The 19,443-nt window shown below is 46.8% G+C and overlaps 1 protein-coding gene and 1 non-coding gene across 2 annotated transcripts in view; both read right to left on the bottom strand.

Annotated features, from left to right (window-relative positions):
* LOC124615421 (guanine nucleotide-binding protein G(o) subunit alpha) overlaps nt 1–19,443 on the bottom strand; it is a 533,614-nt gene that overhangs the window by 505,695 nt on the left and 8,476 nt on the right. The gene's annotated exons all lie outside the window — the stretch shown is intronic.
* Nucleotides 10,617–10,691, bottom strand: Trnas-cga. The gene has a single exon. It is a non-coding gene; the product is annotated as a tRNA-Ser (tRNA).

The following is a 19,443-nucleotide window of genomic DNA, read 5'->3' as shown; positions in this document are numbered from 1 at the left end:
TGCTGCCATGACTGATTTATTGTTATTAATCAGAGTATCGTACATGCTTGAACAGGAAGCTGATACTATCAATCAAAATATCCTACGCACTGTAACAAGCAGCTGACGTCCCTAACCAGTACTGACCGGTGTATGAGATCATAGAACGCAACCCGTGTCGTTTGCACAGAACCACAGTTTGACGGGCATCTTGGTTTAGCTGAGGTGGCACTGATGGAGCGATCGCACGCCCTGATTGGCTTATCAGCTGCTGCATACCCACCAAAACTGACCGCATCGTCATTTATTATTTTTTTAAAAAGGCGTCCAATAGGAATTTGTTTGAGTGTAAAGGCTTTCTCTTCAGTGTAATCACTGGGAAGTACCAATGAAAATATTCTGACAGTTGCATGTAGAACAAAAGGAAAATTATAAATAGCCTAAATCACTTCGTGTACTGTCGTAGTTTTACTCATGATGCGACACGGGAGTACAGCGCTGGCAGCTAGGGCCGTTCAGGTCTTGTCCGCAGTATGTAAAGTCCGTTTTACACGGCCGACTTTCCAGTCTCAGTTGACCAATCGAGACAAGTGAGGTTACTGCAGCGCCCCGGCGTTTTATTCCTGTACTGAATCTCGTCTGCCTCGAGTAGTCATTTCCGTTTACACGTCAGCGCCGAAATTGCGTGTGCTGTGAGAGCTGTCCGCTGCGCAGTTTGGCAGCAGTTCGGTGGAAGTGAGGTTCAGAGGGAGTATCCTTTTTACGAAAAAATCGAAATATAGTAACAAGATGTAGGAACAACCAATGATAACAGAGTTTATTAGTGACCAGAGCAAAATTCATAGTGGATGTTTTTGTCAATGCTCGTGTGTCCAAGTGCCGCATTAAATTGACAAAACCTCGAGCTGTTTGGAGAGTCTTGTCCATAGTTCTACCACCGTTCTCAACTGGGTCGAGATTCGGTGACCTTGATGGTAAAGGCAGGGTCTGGCAAGCACGAAGACAAGCAGTAGAAACGCCCACGCCCGCCGTGTGAGAGCAGGCATTATCTTGCTGAAATGTAAGCCCAGGGTGGCTTGCCATGAAGAGCAACAAAAGGAGGTGTGGAACACCGTCGACGTACGGCTGCGTTGTAAGGCTGCTGCGGAGTCCTGCTACGGTCATCGGGGCTCAGTCTGGAGCGGAACTCATCACTGAAGACAATTCTACTTCACTGAATGAGATTATAGGCCGACGACGCGTCTGGAGACGCCAGAGCGGTGTGATCCCAACATGAGTATTACCCGTCAAACGGCATGACAACCAGGAGTGATGATCTGGGGTGCCATTTCATTTCATATCCGAACCCAATGGTTGTTATCCGAGGCACCCTTGAAACAAAGTGCTAGGCTGCTATATTCTACGGCCTGTTTTGTTGCCTCTCACGGGAGGTCTTCCTGGCAATATACACTACCGGCCATTAAAATTGCTACACCAAGAAGAAATGCAGATGATAAGCGGGTATTCATTGGACAAATATACTATACTAGAACTGACATGTGATTACATTTTCACGCAATTTGGGTGCATAGATCCTGAGAAATCAGTACCCAGAATAACCACCTCTGGCCGTAATAACGGCTTTGATACGCCTGGGCATTGAGTCAAACAGAGCTTGGATGGCGTGTGCAGGTACAGCTGCCCATGAAGCTTCAACACGATACCACAGTTCATCAAGAGTAGTGACTGGCGTATTGTGATGAGCCAGTTGCTCGGCCACCACTGACCAGACGTTTTCAGTTGGTGAGAGATCTGGAGATTGTGCTGGGGAGGGCAACAGTCGAACATTTTCTATATCCAGAAAGGCCCGTACAGGACCTGCAACATGCGGTCGTGCATTATCCTGCTGAAAAATAGGTTTTCGCAGGGATCGAATGAAGGGTAGAGCCACGGGTCGTAACACATCTGAAATGTAACGTCCACTGTTCAAAGTGCCGTCAATGCAAACAAGAGGTGACCGAGACGTGTAACCAATGACACCCCATACCATCACGCCGGGTGATACGCCAGTATGGCGATGACGAATACACACTTCCAATGTTCCTTCACCGCGATGTCGCCAAACACGGATGCGACCATCATGATGATGTAAACAGAACCTGGACTCATCCGAAAAAATGACGTTTTGCCATTCGTGCACCCAGGTTCGTCGTTGAATACACCATCGCAGGCGCTCCTGTCTGTGATGCCGCGTCAAGGGTAACCGCAGCCATGGTCTCCGAGCTGATAGTCCGTGCTGCTGCAAACGTCGTCGAACTGTTCGTGCAGATGGTTGTTGTCTTGCAAACGTCACCATCTGTTGATTCAGGGATCGAGACGTGGCTGCACGATCCGTTACAGCCATGCGGATAAGATGCCTGTCATCTCGACTGCTAGTTCTTCCCGTGGCTTGCGGAGTATAAATGTAGATGTAGATGGAGAGGCTGATGGTCGTCCACTGCGGTTTTCATCATCAACATTCGTTCTGCCTTCACTAAACATTTTATGCAAACGAAAAACTTGAGCTCTTGATATAACCTCCTCCCAAAAAGCCAAGCTTACCGTAAGCTGTCGTCGCGTTTTCACCCAGTTTAACGCAAAAAGAAATGGCATACCGTTGCGCAATATTATGCGGTTCCATTTCCGTGACGAGAGACACAAACACATGTTGACTTATTACAACACAACTCACGACTGAGCAGTTGCATCGATGTGCTGCTTGGACTAGAAGTAGCTTATAGACCAAGGTCAAAGACATTGTGCCTACGCAAGCCTGCAGGATTGCCACATCTTGCAAAGAAAATCAGTCTCACTACCTTATTGTCGCACCGCGCATATACTTACAAGCACTGCAGACATCTTGAACGCAGTACACAGCGTCTTTTTATTTTAACTCATTTGTCTTGCTTTCTCTTCTAAGCAGCAAATAACATCGAAAATTATTTTTCTCGTAAAATATTTCAGACTTTTTAACGGCTGTGATCCGCGGCACGCTTACAACTCAGCGGCACGATGACGACTTTCTAGTTCCGTTATTTTGTAACACCAATACGCTGCTTTAAAAATACAAACGTTACTTACTACTAGTTTCGGTCAAAATAATGTTGTGAAATCGAGCCGATGTTTACCGTACCGCATTCTTATAATCGAAGTGCATATTCCACAGAGGTCCAGTGTGTTCTGCAATTGTCGCATGGCAGCGAAACTTGATAGATAGGCTAATGTGGTAATGCGGAACCGATTTACGCTGGAAAAAAATTAGTTTCAATATGGGCCACCAGGTGGAAATCTAGTACTGTGAAAGCAAGAAAGATGTATAGAATTGTTTCCGTATGTAATGGATTAGGAACGGGACGTGAGCAGAAAAAGGCACACTGTTGATTTTATTATTAGCCGCCGCTTACAAAATTTGTTCAGTATGAGCATCGGAGACGTCGACGAGATGTTGCATCCGTAAAACTACGTGATCAACAGTTGCTCGCAGCAGTTCCTGTGGAATTTGAGCAACCCGTTCCTGTATACTGGCCGTCAGATAAGGTAGAGATCGGAAGCGTGCCTAGCAAACGTGTTCTTTTAGATATCTCCAAAGCCAAAAGTCACATGGATTCAGATCAGGTGATCTTGCAGGCCATGCATGTGGAAAACCTCTGAAGAAACCACTTTCGTTGAAGGATGTATTATGCATATTTTTCACTAGGCGAGCGACATGAGGTGTTGCTGCATCTTGCACGAAAAAAGTGGTTTCCACACATTTGGGCTCTTCCAAAGCAGGAATCACATGCTGTAAAAGGAGGTCTCGAAAGCGCGTAGAGGCCATGGTACACCCGACAGGCCATCTGGGTGTAAACTCTTCCAAGAAGAATGGACCGAGAATAAATGGGCCTGTGAATCCACGGTTAGTGTAATGGCTCTACACACACAACACACTGTTTAACAGTACCTCAAATTCGGCAGTTCGGCGTATTGACTGCACCCGTTAGTGTAAAATGTGTCTTGTCCCTCCATGGAACATTGCCCAGTCACATATTTCAACTACGATCCGTGCCAGAAATCGAAGAGCAAATTCAGAAAGTTGCTGTGGATCATGAGGTTTCAGCTGCTGCACCGTCTGGATGTTGTACGGTTACTAGCGTAAAGTAGACCGCAAAGCTTTTTGCACGGTTGACCATGGGATGGACAATTCTCGTGACACTGCACGAGCACTGGGACTACCCGGAGCATGTGCTTCATGGTCAGTTACAGCAACAGCAACCTAGACAACAACTTCCACCAAGACAGGACGCCTTCCTCTTCCAGGTGCCACACCAAGCTCACCCGCGTCTTCGAATTTCATCATCATCTTCTTTCAACCATGTAATGCATCGACCCTCACATCAGACCTTTCAGTTGGCGACACACTCTCAATACACCACTGCAATTGCTGATGTTGACAAAAGCAGTATTGTCCCGTCTCGACTCCTTCACGTTATGGCTTGTGAAATAATAATGTGGATACCATACCATCATACACTACTGGCCATTAAAATTGCTACACCACGAAGATAACATGCTACAGACGCGAAATTTAACCGACAGGAAGAAGATGCTGTGATATGCAAATGATTAGCTTTTCAGAGCATTCACGCAAGGTTGGCGCCGGTGGCGACACTTACAACTTGCTGACATGAGGAAAGTTCCCATCCGATTTCCCATACACACACAAGTTGACCCGCGCTGCCTGGTGAAACGTTTTCGTGATGCCTCGCGTAAGGAGGAGAAATGCGTACCATCGCGTTTCCGACTTTGATAAAGGTCGGATTGTAGCCTATCGCGATTGCGGTTTATCATATCGCGACATTGCTGCTCGTGTTGGTCGAGATCCAATGACTGTTAGCAGAATATGAAATCGTTGAGTTCAGGGGGGTAATACGGATCGCCGTGCTGGTTCCCAACGGCCTCGTATCACTAGCAGTCGAGATGACAGGCATCATATCCGCATGGCTGTAACGGATCGTGCAGCCACGTCTCGATCCCTGAGTCAACAGATGGGGACGTTTGCAAGACAACAACCATTTGCACGAACAGATCGACGACGTTTGCAGCAGCATGGACTATCAGTTCGGAGACTATGGTTACGGTTACCCTTGACGCTGCATCACAGACAGAAGCGCCTGCGATGGTGTACTCAACGACGAACCTGGGTGCACGAATCGCAAAACGTAATATTTTCGCATGAATCCAGATTCTGTTTACAGCATCATGATGGTCACATCCGTGTTTGGCGACATCGCGGTGAACGCACACTGGAAGCGTGTATTGGTCATCGCCATACTGGCGAATCACCCGGCGTGATGGTATGGGATGCCATCGATTACACGTCTCTGTCACCTCTTGTTCGCATTGACGGCAGTTTGAACAGTGGACGTTATATTTCAGATGTGTTACGACCCGTGGATCTACCCTTCATTCGATCCCTGCGAAACCCTACATTTTAGCAGGATAATCCACGACCGCATGTTGCAGGTCCTGTACGGGCCTTTATGGATACAGAAAATGTTCGCCGGCCGGTGTGGCCGTGCGGTTAAAGGCGCTTCAGTCTGGAACCGTGTGACCGCTACGGTCGCAGGTTCGAATCCTGCCTCGGGCATTGATGTGTGTGATGTCCTTAGGTTAGTTAGGTTTAATTAGTTCTAAGTTCTAGGCGACTGATGACCTCAGAAATTAAGTCGCATAGTGCTCAGAGCCAACCAGAAAATGTTCGACTGCTGCCGTGGCCAGCACATTCTCCAGATCTCTCACCAAATGAAAACGTCGGGTCAATGGTGGCCGAGCAACTGGCTCGTCACAATGCGCCAGTCACTACTCTTGATGAAGTGTGGTATCGTGTTGAAGCTGCATAGGCAGCTGTACCTGTACACGCCGTCCAAGCTCTGTTTGACTCAATGCCCAGACGTATCAAGGCCGTTATTAGGGCCAGAGGTGGTTGTTCTGGGTACTGATTTCTCAGGATCTATGCACCCAAATTGCGCGAAAATGTAATCACATGTCAGTTCTAGTATAACATATTTGTCCAATGAATACCCGTTTATCATCTGCATTTCTTCTTGGTGTAGCAATTTTAATGGCCAGTAGTGTACCAACAGTGTACAGCGCTAGAGTTACACCTGGTGGACATAAGTGGAAATAATTCGCTTTCCAGCCTGAATCGGTTCCATATTAACGCCTTAAAATATCTACCAAGTTTCGCTGCTACGCGATAATTACAGACCACACTTGACCTTCATGAGAAATTGCACTTTAAATATAACCATATGGCACTCATAAAACCTTACAAATATTTCCTTAAAGTTGTATTTCGTATACGTATTTGGGCTGACAGTCACGATATGCCCTTATACTGCGTCGTCCGTGCAATTTGTATGATAATCACGATTAATACATTGCCTTTCACCATTCTCCTGCTGATACCCACCGATAACAAGCGGAGTTGAAGAGAGACGGACTTGTATCACTGTGGTTACCATAACATATTATGGATGTTTATCAGCAGACTACGGGGGACAAGGGGCTGAGATGGTAGTTTGCCCTTATTCTTGAACTCAGTGGGCTGGTGGGGTGGGGTGGGGAGGTTAAAATGAAATTTTCTGAAGGTATATGAACAAAAGAGTTACATTATGGGTTAGTCAAAGCTAGAAATCCTCTCGCTTTACTAAACCAATATAAAACTTTGTCACTTTAGCTGCGATTCCGTAGAACGTGGTATAGGTGACGTACAGTATAACTGGTAATGCCGTCCCACCGAAGACTCTGCTAGTAAAGCTAATCATTTTGTTAATTATCTTAATTAAGTGGCGCACAAGATTTCCTCCTACCAGTTTGCTGTGAATCTCTCGAAGCAATTCTTGTAGCGCATTAGATACTTCAAAAATGGCTCTAACCACTAAGAGACTTAACATCTGAGGCCATCAGTCCCCTAGACTCAGAACTACTTAAACCTAACTAAACTAAGGACATCACACACATCTATGCCCGAGGCAGGATTCGAAGTTGCGACCGTAGTAGCAGCGCGGTTCCGGACGAAAGCGTTTAGAAACGCTCGGCCACAGCGGCCGGCTTTAGATTCTTAACAAGATGCACACAAGCTAACCTGATAAGTGGACATATATACAGCTAATTTACTTGAAATAAGTCCCAGGATGCCATTACGATGCATTTATTAGCAAACACCGTGAAACAGTAATATTTTAATATGTTGAAAAAATTTCTCTCAAAAAATGGTTCAAATGGCTCTGAGCACTATGGGACTCAACTACTGAGGTCATTAGTCCCCTAGAACTTAGAACTAGTTAAACCTAACTAACCTAAGGACATCACACACATCCATGCCCGAGGCAGGATTCGAACCTGCGACCGTAGCGGTCTCGCGGTTCCAGACTGCAGCGCCAGAACCGCGCGGCCACTTCGGCCGGCTTTCTCTCAAAAAGTTAATAAAATTCTAGAGCAGGATAATACCGACTATTACATTAGAAGAAGTTCCGACTACGTCCTATCACCGACTGACGATATTTGCGCGTGACTAAAATCTCTTGCTTACATCGTAAAAGTGCTCTTAATACATTTTCGTTAATTTAACAATACTAATTTGTTCACTGAATTAACTGGTTTACTGCGTAGCGATATCATGGTATTCCGTAGGCTACTCCTAGTATTTGCTATGTCAAAAAGGCACTTTAATAACGAATATTTAATAAAGAAAATTCTGAATTTTGCGCCAGAGCGTTTGTGGTTCCCCTACATATTGACTTCTAAGCAAGATTCGCTCTCAGACCTCGCGTATTATTCGCGCAAATTAACTTGATCCTCGGCGCAGTGCCTGATGGGAGCCACTGTAAATAGGAAATATCTTTACGAGTGCTGCCATCGTCCACCGCGCCGAGTGTCAACTTGGTTTACGCGTATATTTCTTCTCCCAGCTCCCACGATTCGCTACCGCGTCATATAATCCACTCGTTACTACTACCATCGTGGGAGCCAGCTTCCTACTCACTGTCATCGTGTTCTGCAGCGTTCCTTGAGGCAGTGAATTATTTCTGTTAGCCGCCGAGTTCTAGTAAATGTAAAATTTGGAAAATAAGATAACTGCAAAACAGGAGGAGCCCCACAAAATCTAAACCATTTTAAAAATAAGATCTCTGTGATCACCATTATTAAGATTTAATGTTCATAGGATAATAGTCATAATGACAGACTGGCAAACTCAACTGGAGAAAGCCGCCCCCCCCCCCTCCCCCTCCACAAGACTTTTCTGTGCATTTCTGTGTTTGGCGATATACATACGGTACATCTGGTAACAAGTATACAGACACTTCTGTGTGATGCAGAATTGACCGCAAGATGTCACGAGAGGCGCACCTGCTAGTATATATATATATTTTTGGAAATTTGTGGTAAGTTCCTATGGGACCAAGCTGCTGAGGTCATCGGTCCCTAGGCTTACTTAATCTAACCTAAATTAACTTACTATGAGGACAACACACACACACACACACACACACACACACACACACACACACACACGTGCCCTAGGGAGGACCTCCGACGAGGGAGCCGCGCTAACGGTGTCAAGTCGGCCAAGACCAGCTTCTACCGCGCGCGGAGGTGCCGAGTACTGCGTTATCAATAGAGAAGCTCAGTGACTTAGAATCAGCGGAAAGAATCATTCGTGAGTTACAAAGTGTCGCCCGCAGTCCAGATAGAAAAATGACTGTGGGTACGGTGGTAAAAATAATGGGATACAATGGTCAAGCAGCGTCTCATAAGCCCTACATTTCTACAGTCAACGCTAAGTGACCCAAGAGTTGGTTAAAGAACAACGCCACTGGATACTTGATACCTGGCAACATGTGGTATGGAGGTATGAATCACGCTGTACCCTGTGACAGTCGTATTGAAGGGTTTGTGTTTGGCGAATGCCTAGAGAAAGTTACCTGCCATCATGGTTGGTTGGTTGGTTTGGGGAAGGAGACCAGACAGCGTGGTCATCGGTCTCATCGGATTAGGGAAGGAAGTCGGCCGTGCCCTTTCAGAGGAACCATCCCGGCATTTGCCTGGAGTGATTTAGGGAAATCACGGAAAACCTAAATCAGGATGGCCGGACGCGGGATTGAACCGGCGTCCTCCCGAATGCGAGTCCAGTGTCTAACCACTGCGCCACCCCGCTCGGTTCCATCATGTCTAGTGCCACACACACTATGGCCTGTGCTTAGTTGTACATGGACGGTGCTAATCTAAAAATCATTAATACAGTGTCGATTGTATTTGGCAGAACTTGCTGGTGTGGAAGTAAATTTTTGCTGTGGTACCAAAGAAAAGAAAAGAAAAGCGAGGCACTGTATGAATTTGGGGCATGACTTGCTACAATGCACATTTGTCAACAGGAAACAGAACATAAATATTTTATTGTTGCGGTGCTCAGTCTGAAGACTGGTTTGTCGCAGCCCTCCACGCTAGTCTCTTCATCTCTGCCACATTCGTTTATTCTTATAAGTAAAAGGGCGCTGATGACCACGATGTTGAGCGCCCGTAAGATCCAAACACACAACACATATCTCATCTCTGCATAACGACTGCTGCCTACATCCATTTGAACCTGCTTACTGTATTCGGGCCTTGGCCTTCCTCTACAATATTTATCCGCCGCACTTCCTTCCTTTACTGAATTAACAACTCCTTGATGCCTCAGGATGTGTCCTATAAATTGATTCCTTCATTATGTCGAGTTGTGCCACCAATTTCTTTTTCTCCCACTTCGATTCAGCACCTAATCATTAATCATTTGATCTGCCCATCTAATATGCAGCATAATTCTGTAGGACCATACTTTAAAAGTTTCCAAATGAAATGAGGCAATTTCAGACACTTTACTTTTCTCATACAGATATAATTTCATGTATATAGACTGAGGCAGGGAGTGAAAATGTGTACCAAGGCCAGGAATCGAACGCGGGTCTCCTGCTTATTAGGCACGTGCATTAGCCACCAACCCACCTTGGCACAGCAGTTTACACAACTGCACGGTTTACCCTGGCATGCCTCACTCCTCAATCCGAAATACCACTGTCGCCCCAGTCTACTTAAATTCCCCCTTACACACGAACAGACTATAAATTAAAAGTTTCCACTCTCTTCTTGTCTGGAGCGTCCACAGTCACTTATTCACAAGGTTACACTCCAGACAAATGCCCTCAGAAAAGTGGTATCACGTATCGATACCAATCCATGGGCGTCTCACAGTTGGCAACAGAATAGCAAGTTTCCATCTGGCGCCCGTAGCAGTTGTGAGGGGTCTGGCAAGCCCAGTGGTGTGCCCCGTTGGGCCACACATCCAGTGGCTCAGCACTAGGAGCGACCTCTGCCACCGCGATATAGGACGGACTGCGGCAGCCACTCACTCCACTTGCACTTGGAGCTTCATCGCTACGACACCATCATTTGTGCTTAACACAGTCAGCCTCATCCTAGTTGCTACTGTATGAGCTGGACTCTGTTTCTTGCAGCATTATTTGTAATATGTCTTCCTTCACTTGGAGAAACACAAATTAAGTAAATCTTCTGAAACTTTCCTGGCAGATTAAAACTGTGTGCCGGACCGAGACTCGAACTCGGGACCTTTGCCTTTCGCGGACAAGTGCTCTACCAACTGAGCTATCCAAGCACGACTCACGCCCCGTCCTCATAGCTTTATTTCCGCCAGTACCCCGTCTCCTACTTTCCAAACTTCACAGAAGCTCTCCTGCGAACCAGCCACCACTCTATAGCCCATTCTGTACTTTGCCACACCACTCTATAGCCCATCTCTCCTTACCGTTCTGTACTAAGTTGTACGGAACAAGAAAATACTTCCCAGCACTTAATTTTATATTCAGTACTAACGAATTTCTCTTTTTCAGAAGCGCTTTTCTAGATATTGCCAGACTGCATTTTATAACCTCCCGACTTCGGCCATCATCAGTTATTTTGCTGCCCAAATAGTAAAAGTCGTCGACTAATTTTAGTGCCTCATTTCCTAATCTAATTTTCGCAGTATTGACTGATTTGCTTCAGCTACATTTCAAAAATGGTTCAAATGGCTCTAAGGGCTATGGGACTTAAGTTCTGAGGTCATCAGTCCCATAAACTTAGAACTACTTAAACCTAACTAACCTAAGGACATCACACACATCCATGCCCGAGGCAGGATTCGAACCTGCGACCGTAGCGGTCGCGCGATTGGAGACTGAAGCGCCTAGAACCGCATGGCCACAGCGGCCGGCCAGCTACATTTCATTACCCTTATTTTACTTTTGTTGGCATTCCTCTTATAACCTCTTTTCAAGACGCTATCCATTTCGTTGAAAGTCTAAGAAGAGCCCTTCAGCGTCTCTGACAGAACTGCACTGTCCCGCACTAGGTTTAATTTTGTCCCTGAACTTCAACACATGAATGTTAATTTACTTTCAATTTAAAATTAGGCGCTAAGCTTTGTTGAGGTATGGGTCGACTAGTAATATCATTTAGAGGTAATTGCGACCGAAAGATGGGAAAACCAAGGCAGCAGAGTGAGCGTCGCTTAGCTAAGCACAATCAGCTTTCGGTCTTGTGACGAGCTTCAAAATGGTTCAAATGGCAATGAGCACTATGGGACTTGACTTCTGAGGTCATCAGTCCCCTAGAACTTAGAACTACTTAAACCTAACTAACCTATGGACATCACACACATCCATGCCCGTTGCAGGATTCGAACCAGCGACCGGAGCGGTCGCGCAATTCTAGACTATAGCGCCTAGAACCGCTCGGCCACCCCGGCAAACCTTGTGACGAGGTACGGAGTAGCGTTCGCCTCTGCGGCAAAGCTCTTTTCGCGGAATGGCGCGCGCGAGAGTGTGGCTGATGGGAAACCCAGGGGGAGGGGGGGAGGGGGGGGAGGGTGAGAGAGCGGTGCCAACTCGTCACGCATCGACCGACACACATGTGTCTTTCCGTGGCGGCACAACAGCCGCTGCCAACGGCGATCGATGGCCAAACTGCGGCCGGCCGGCGCAAACAAACTGGCGCCATATGCGCTTCTCCCTGAGGACGTCATTCGCGTTCCGAGGGGGCCGACGATCCGCTTAGGAGCCAGGGAGGCGACGACGACAGCCAGGCGTCGGGAAAGCAGGCGGCAGCAGAGGGGAAGGGTCCAGACCGACTCGGTCGAGTCACAGGGGTACGCTGTGTGAGGGAGGAGAGGCCCAGTAAAGGGCCTCACACGCGAATGACGGATCGCAGCAATAACTCACCACGTTGTGCCATCTCTCCGCGGATCGCAAGTGTGGGGCAGATCATCTACATGTACATTTATACTCCGCAAGCCACCCAACGGTGTGTGGCGGAGGGCACTTTACGTGCCACTGTCATTACCTCCCTTTTCTCTTCCAGTCGCGTATGGTTCGTGGGAAGAACGACTGTCTGAAAGCCTCCGTGCGCGCTCTAATCTCTCTAATTTTACATTCGTGATCTCCTCGGGAGGTATAAGTAGGGGGAAGCAATATATTCGATACTTCATCCAGAAACGCACCCTCTCGAAACCTGGACACCAAGCTACACCGCGATGCAGAGCGCCTCTCTTGCAGAGTCTGCCACTTGAGTTTGTTAAACATCTCTGTAACGCTATCACGGTTACCAAATAACCCTGTGACGAAACGCGCCGCTCTTCTTTGGATCTTCTCTATCTCCTCTGTCAACCCGACCTGGTACGGATCCCACACTGATGAGCAATACTCAAGTATAGGCCGAATGAGTGTTTTGTAAGCCACCTCCTTTGTTGATGGACTACATTTTCTAAGGACTCTCCCAATGAATCTCAACCTGGTACCCGCCTTACCAACAATTAATTTTATATGATCATTCCACTTCAAATCGTTCCGCACGCATACTCCCAGATATTTTACAGAAGTAACTGCTACCAGTGTTTGTTCCGCTATCATATAATCATACAATAAAGGATCCTTGTTTCTATGTATTCGCAATACATTACATTTGTCTATGTTAAGGGTCAGTTGCCACTCCCTGCACCAAGTGCCTATCCGCTGCAGATCTTCCTACATTTCGCTACAATTTTCTAATGCTGCAACTTCTCTGTATACTACAGCATCATCCGCGAAAAGCCGCATGTCGCTCAATCGCTGATCGCTCTGAAATTTAAGGCATTCTGAAGATTCGCTTGATTGCACAGCTGCGACTCGTGCGTTTAGATATAAAGCGTGGTATTTATTTTATTTCATTTCGATATCTCCACATAGACTAAGAACTTTACGTTACAGTTTTTCAGTAAATCCTCGACTCTTTAAAGAATCGACCTCCCACATGTATAAAACAGCTGCAAGCTTCAGACTTCTATAAAAATGTGTTAAATACACTCTAAAACAAAGTAGAATAAAACACCATGAAGGAATTATAGGAATGGAGTGGAAATCGGTAAATGTTATGTACATGTACAGCCTCCGGCGGGAAGGAGCGCCGGTCCCCGGCACGAATCCGCCCGGCGGACTTGTGTCGAGGTCCGGTGAGCCGGTCAGTCGGATGGGTCTTAGGCGGTTTTCCATCCGCCTCGGCGAATGCGGGCTGGTTCCCCTCATTCCGCCTCAGCTACACTATGTCGGCGATTGCTGCGCAATAAAGTTCTCCACGCACGCTTACAACACCATTACTCTACCATGCAAACATAGAGGTTTCACTCGTCTGGTGTGAGACGTTCCCTGTGGGGTCCACCGGGGGCCGAACCGCACAATAACCTTGGGTTCGGTGTAGGGCGGCGGAGGGGTGAAGTGGACTGCGGTAGTCGTCGTGGGGTTGTGGACCACTGCGGCTGCGGCGGGGACGGAGCCTCTCCGTCGTTTCTAGGTCCCCGGTTAACATAACATAACATGTACAGCCAAACAAATGATTACAGTTTCAGAAAAATTGGAAGAATTATTCAATAGGAAGAGCGCCACAAATTACGGAAGTCAACAACGGACTGGTTTATCTATAGACTAGGTGAAAAATTGCATGAGGACCAGACATGAACCAATCTCTAAATGACTTTCTCTTAAATAACTCATCCAATTTTTTTGACACCACGGATTGATAGAGGGACATCGTACGAAATTCTGGCCATCTGGCGCCTTAGATCGTCAAAATCCCGAGCTGGTCTAGCGGGCCTGCCCATAATGCTCCAAGCTTTCTCAGTTGAGGAAAGATCCGTTGACCTTGCTGGCCAAGAAAGTGTTTGATAAGCTAGAAGACAAGCAGTAGAAACTGTCCCAGTCGGCAGGCGCGCATTATCTTGCTGAAATGTTCGTCCACGATGGCTTGCTATGGAGGGTAACAAAACGGGTTGTAGAATATCGTTATCGTGCTGTAAAGGTGCCTCGGATGACAATCAAAGGCGTCCTGCTGTAGAATGAAATGGCACCCTACACCAATAGTCTTGATTGTAAGGCTGACCACAGTGGCTTACCAGCCTGACTGTCGCCCACCATACGTCGTGACAGCCAAAGTGACGGTCTGGGAAGTCATTTCTTTTCACAGCAAGGCCCCTTTGGTCGTCATCTGCGGCACCCTTACAGCACAGTGGAACATCGATGATATTCTCCGCCCCGTTCGTATCAAGCTATCCTGGGCTTCATTTCAGCAAGATGATGTGCACCCACACACGGCGAAAGTTTCTACTGCCTGCCAAACCCTATCTTGGCCAGCAACGTCGTAGGCTGTCTCCTCATTGAGAAAGTTCGGAGCATAATGGGCAGGGTCCCCTAATCAGCTCTGGGGTCTGAGGATCTAACGCGCCAATTGGACAGCATTTGGCACGCTAACTCTCAGGAGGACATCCAGCAACTCTATAATTCAATGTCAAGCCAAACAAGTGTTTGCATTTGGGCACAGGTGTACCAACGCGTCATTGACTTGCTCTACTTGTGATGCTCTTTCTATTGAATAAACCATCCAGTTTTTCTGAAAATGTTGTTATCTACATCTACATCCAAACTCCGCAAGCCACCTGACGGTGTGTGGAGGAGGGTACCTTGAGCACCTTTATCGGTTCTCCCTTCTATTCCAGTCTCGTATTGTTCGTGGAAAGAAAGATTGTCGGTGGGCTCTAATCTCACTGATTTTATCCTCATGGTCTCTTCGCGAGATATACGTAGGGGCAGCAATTTACTGCTTGACTCCTCGGTGAAGCTATGTTCTCGAAACTTCAACAAAAGCCTATACCGCCGGCCGGAGTGGCCGAGCGGTTCTAGGCGCTTCAGTTTGGAACCGCGCGACCGCTACGGTCGCAGGTTCGAATCCTGCCTCGGGCATGGATGTATGTGATGTTCTTAGGTTAGTTAGGTAGTTCTAAGTCTAGGGGACTGATGACCTCCGATCTTAAGTCCCATAGTGCTCAGAGCCATTTGAGCCAATAGCCTGTACCGAGCTACTGAGCGTCTCTCTTGAGAGTCTTCCACTGGAGATTATCTATCACTGCCGTAACGATTTCGCGATTACTAAATGATCATGTAACGAAGCGCGCTGCTCTCCGTTGGATCTTCTCTATCTCTTCTATCAACCCTATCTGTACATGTATATCACATCTACCGATTTCCGTCCCATTCGGATAATTCCTTCGTGGTATGTCTTCTTATTGTCTTAGAATGTACAAACTTACATCCATTTTTGTAAACCGATCATCCAGAACATTATGACCACCTACCTAGCAGACAGTACGTCCAACTTTGCCACGAGTGTCAGCGGCGACTCATCATGGCATAGAGGCGATGAGGCCTTAGTAGTTTGCTAGAGGGAGTTGCCACCGCATCTGCACACACAAGTCACTAATTCTCATAAATTCCCGGGAGGGCAGCGATGAGCTCTGGCGCCACGTTAAATCACACCCCAGATGTGTTCGATCGGATTCAGATCTGGCGAGTAGGGGGCTAGCACATCATTTGCAACTAGCCAAAGTGTTCCTCGAACCATTCCATCACGCTCCTGGCCTTGTGAAATGTCACATTACCTTATTGAAAAATACCACTGCCGTCGGCAAATATTATCGTCATAAATGGGTATACGTGGTCTGCAACCGGTTCACGACACTCCTTGGCCGCCATGGTGCCTTTTACGAACTCCATTGGACCCATGGACGCCCACGTGAATGTTCTCTGAAACGTAGCGGGGCCGCCTCTTTGTCTGCATTTCACCGTACAGGTGTCAAGGAGCTGTTCGCCTGGAAGACGACGGATCCGCACTCTCCCATCGGCATGATGAAGAAGGTACCGGGATTTATCAGACCATGCAACGCTCTGCCATTGCACCACCGTCCAGTGCCGGCGGTCATGTGCCCATTTCAGTCGTAGCCCACGTCGTGGTGTTAAAATTTGCACATGCATGGGTCGTCGGCTGCGGAGGCCCATCGTTAGGAGTGTTTGGTGCGCTGTGTGTTCAGACACATTTGTACTCTGCCCAGCATTAAAGTCCGACGTTAGTTCCACCACAGTTCGCAGTCGGTCCTGTTTTACCAGTTTGCCGAGCCCACCACGTCCGACATCTGTAATGAGGGTCGGCCGCCCAGCCCCACGACTTCTGGACTTGGTTTCGCCACCTGTTGAAGACACTCACCACAGCACTCCTCGAACACGCGACAAGTTGTGCAGTTCCTGCTGCTGAACCTCCGGGCCATCACAATCTGCCCTCAGTCAAACTCAGATAAATCACGCGCCTTCCCCCTTCTACACATGGACAGCATGGTTCAAAAATGGTTCAAATGGCTCTGAGCACTATGGGACTTAACATCTATGGTCATCAGTCCCCTAGAACTTAGAACTACTTAAACCTAACTAACCTAAGGACAGCACACAACACCCAGTCATCACGAGGCAGAGAAATTCCCTGACCCCGCCGGGAATCGAACCCGGGAACCCGGGCGTGGGAAGCGAGAACGCTACCGCACAACCACGAGCTGCGGACATGGACAGCATGCTCACTGATACTACATGCACTGTGCGTGTGTCTGACTAGGAACCATTCTTCACCATGTGAAGCTGCCAACCCTTAGACGGCTTTATATCAATGTGGGTTGATTGTCATAATGTTCTGGTTGAGCATTTGTATGGATGTATGGAAAGTACATTATTAGTGGACAAACAGAGATCAACTGCCACTGGTGCTAAACAAAGCAGCCGGCCGCTGTGGCCGAGCAGTTCCAGACTGCTGCTACGGTCGCAGGTTCGAATCCTGCCTCGGGCATGGATGTGTGTGATGTCCTTAGGTTAGGTAGATATAAGTAGTTCAAAGTCCAGGGGACTGATGAGCTCAGATTTTAAGTCCCATAGTGCTCAGAGCCAGACGAACCATTTTTTGCTAAACAAAGCAGTTCATTTTCCATAGGACATCTTCACTAGAGTGGCGTTCGAAATTGTGGGTGTGCTGACTTGGCATATCGCTGGTGTTTGTCAGGGCGATAACGCTCATGTTGGGGACCCTTAAGAAGAAAGAGCCCTGGGCACATGGACGCTGCTAATTCTCTTGGCGCTGGGATAGGACAGGAGCTGCATGTTGTAAAGTCATCGCTAATTATCAATTTTACTTGTTTCTTTTTTATTTTTTACATGACTGCAATACGTGAACATTATACATTCCTCAGCCGGTTCATGCATTTGTACTACAGTAACATGTATAACTGTGCTCCACTTTATTATCTTATCGTACATATTTATTATTAATATGTTTATTTTTGGGTGTGCAGTGTTTTAGCTTCATGTATTTTTTTTTCTATAATCACACAGAATGTAAAAATTATAATGAACTGTTATACGACAGGAACCGCGCGACCACTACGGTCACAGGTTCGAATCCTGACTCGGGCATGGATGTGTGTGATGTCCTTAGGTTAGTTAGGTTTAAGTAGTTCTAAATCCTAGGGGACTGATGACCTCAGAAGTTAAGGCCCATAGTGCTCAGAGCCATTTGAACCTTTTGTTATACGACAGGCAGACAGCGAGTGAGAAATCGATGGGAGTCAAATAGAGTGTGTCCGTGTTAGAGTTAACGTGAATACGGAGATGTTATTGGATCAATGAGGTATCAGAACGCTAATTAGTGCTGAATACGTAAATACTTATTACTGCAAGGACTTATTACTGTTATGAACATTGTGCCAAGAAAATCAGATTGGATCCAATAGTGCGAGGCTCGTGAAATGATACAGGCTATATTGACAACGTCTACACAGATATGCCTTGATTGTAGTTTGGCTAGATTGCATTTGCTGACGCGAGGCGAGTCGCAAAAACTAATACTTTTCTTAATTTTTCATTTGCATTTTAATAGAGTTTCGTATGCATTAAGAGAGCGAAAACGATTATAAAAACAGTTTAACAGCTTTCCATTGAAACAGAGACGTGAATGTTAACTGCCAAACTGCAAGGTTGCGGGCATGACACGTGTGTCAAAAATGTACGATCAAGATTTTCGTACTCCACTAGTTGATATGATTCAGGATACTTTAAAATATGAACGTGACACCAGTAATTTATCACTTGCCAGAAATGTTATTGTGGTGAAAATACGAATGTTAATGGATGGCAACAAAAGTTGCTTCCGACCAGCCCCTTTTCCGATGAGAGTCGACAGAGCAAATACGCTGCCCGGAGAATCAAAAGAATAAAAAAAATGTGAAGCATCCAGAAAGGGACGACGTGAAATGAAACTTCACGGGTTGAAAGGGTATGTTATGTTGTTTCAGAGATTACAGAGCGAGTCACAGTTACAAAGAATTCGGAAATGTGAGCCCACTTTCTCTGTGATGCTTCTCTCCCTTTGGCCTGGATGCAGTCATTGATTCGGTTGGAATTTATTCACAACCGATACAAAAGAGTTACGTGTTTGCACCTGTTACTGTCCTTCAAAGCACTCACCAGCGTTGTGTAGAACTCGCTGCCAGCCATGTGGAAGGCGTAATATACCGTTAACAGAGCCTGTTCTGTTGATGGTGCGAATGGAGTGGTCTAAAGTTATGGTGATTCTCCTGTACGACTATGATGGTGTTATACTAACGCATTAGGTTCTTCCACGGCAAACCGTCAATGCACAATATTACCGTTCGTTTTTTGAGCATCACCTGCGGCCGGCTTTGCGAAGAAGTGGAGACACTTTCTGAGCAAACCACCCATCATTTTGCGCGACAATGCGCGGGCGCATACAGCGCAAGCTGCGGCTGCTCTGTTCGGTCGATGGGACTGGGAAGTACTGTACTATACACCATACTCCCCGGATTTAAGTCCTCGTGACTTTGATTTGATTCCGAAGATTTTGCTTCAGAACTGTTCCAGAGATTCGACAGGCAGACCGCTTCATTCGGACCATCAACAGATCAGGCTCTGCTAACGGTATACTACGCCTTCCACATCGCTGGCAACGGGTTCTACA

This window comes from Schistocerca americana, chromosome 5 (assembly GCF_021461395.2).
Source record: "Schistocerca americana isolate TAMUIC-IGC-003095 chromosome 5, iqSchAmer2.1, whole genome shotgun sequence".
Lineage (NCBI taxonomy): Eukaryota > Metazoa > Arthropoda > Insecta > Orthoptera > Acrididae > Schistocerca > Schistocerca americana.
The sequence above is the reverse complement of the archived record's forward strand: the minus strand, read 5'-3'. Positions and strand labels throughout refer to the sequence as shown.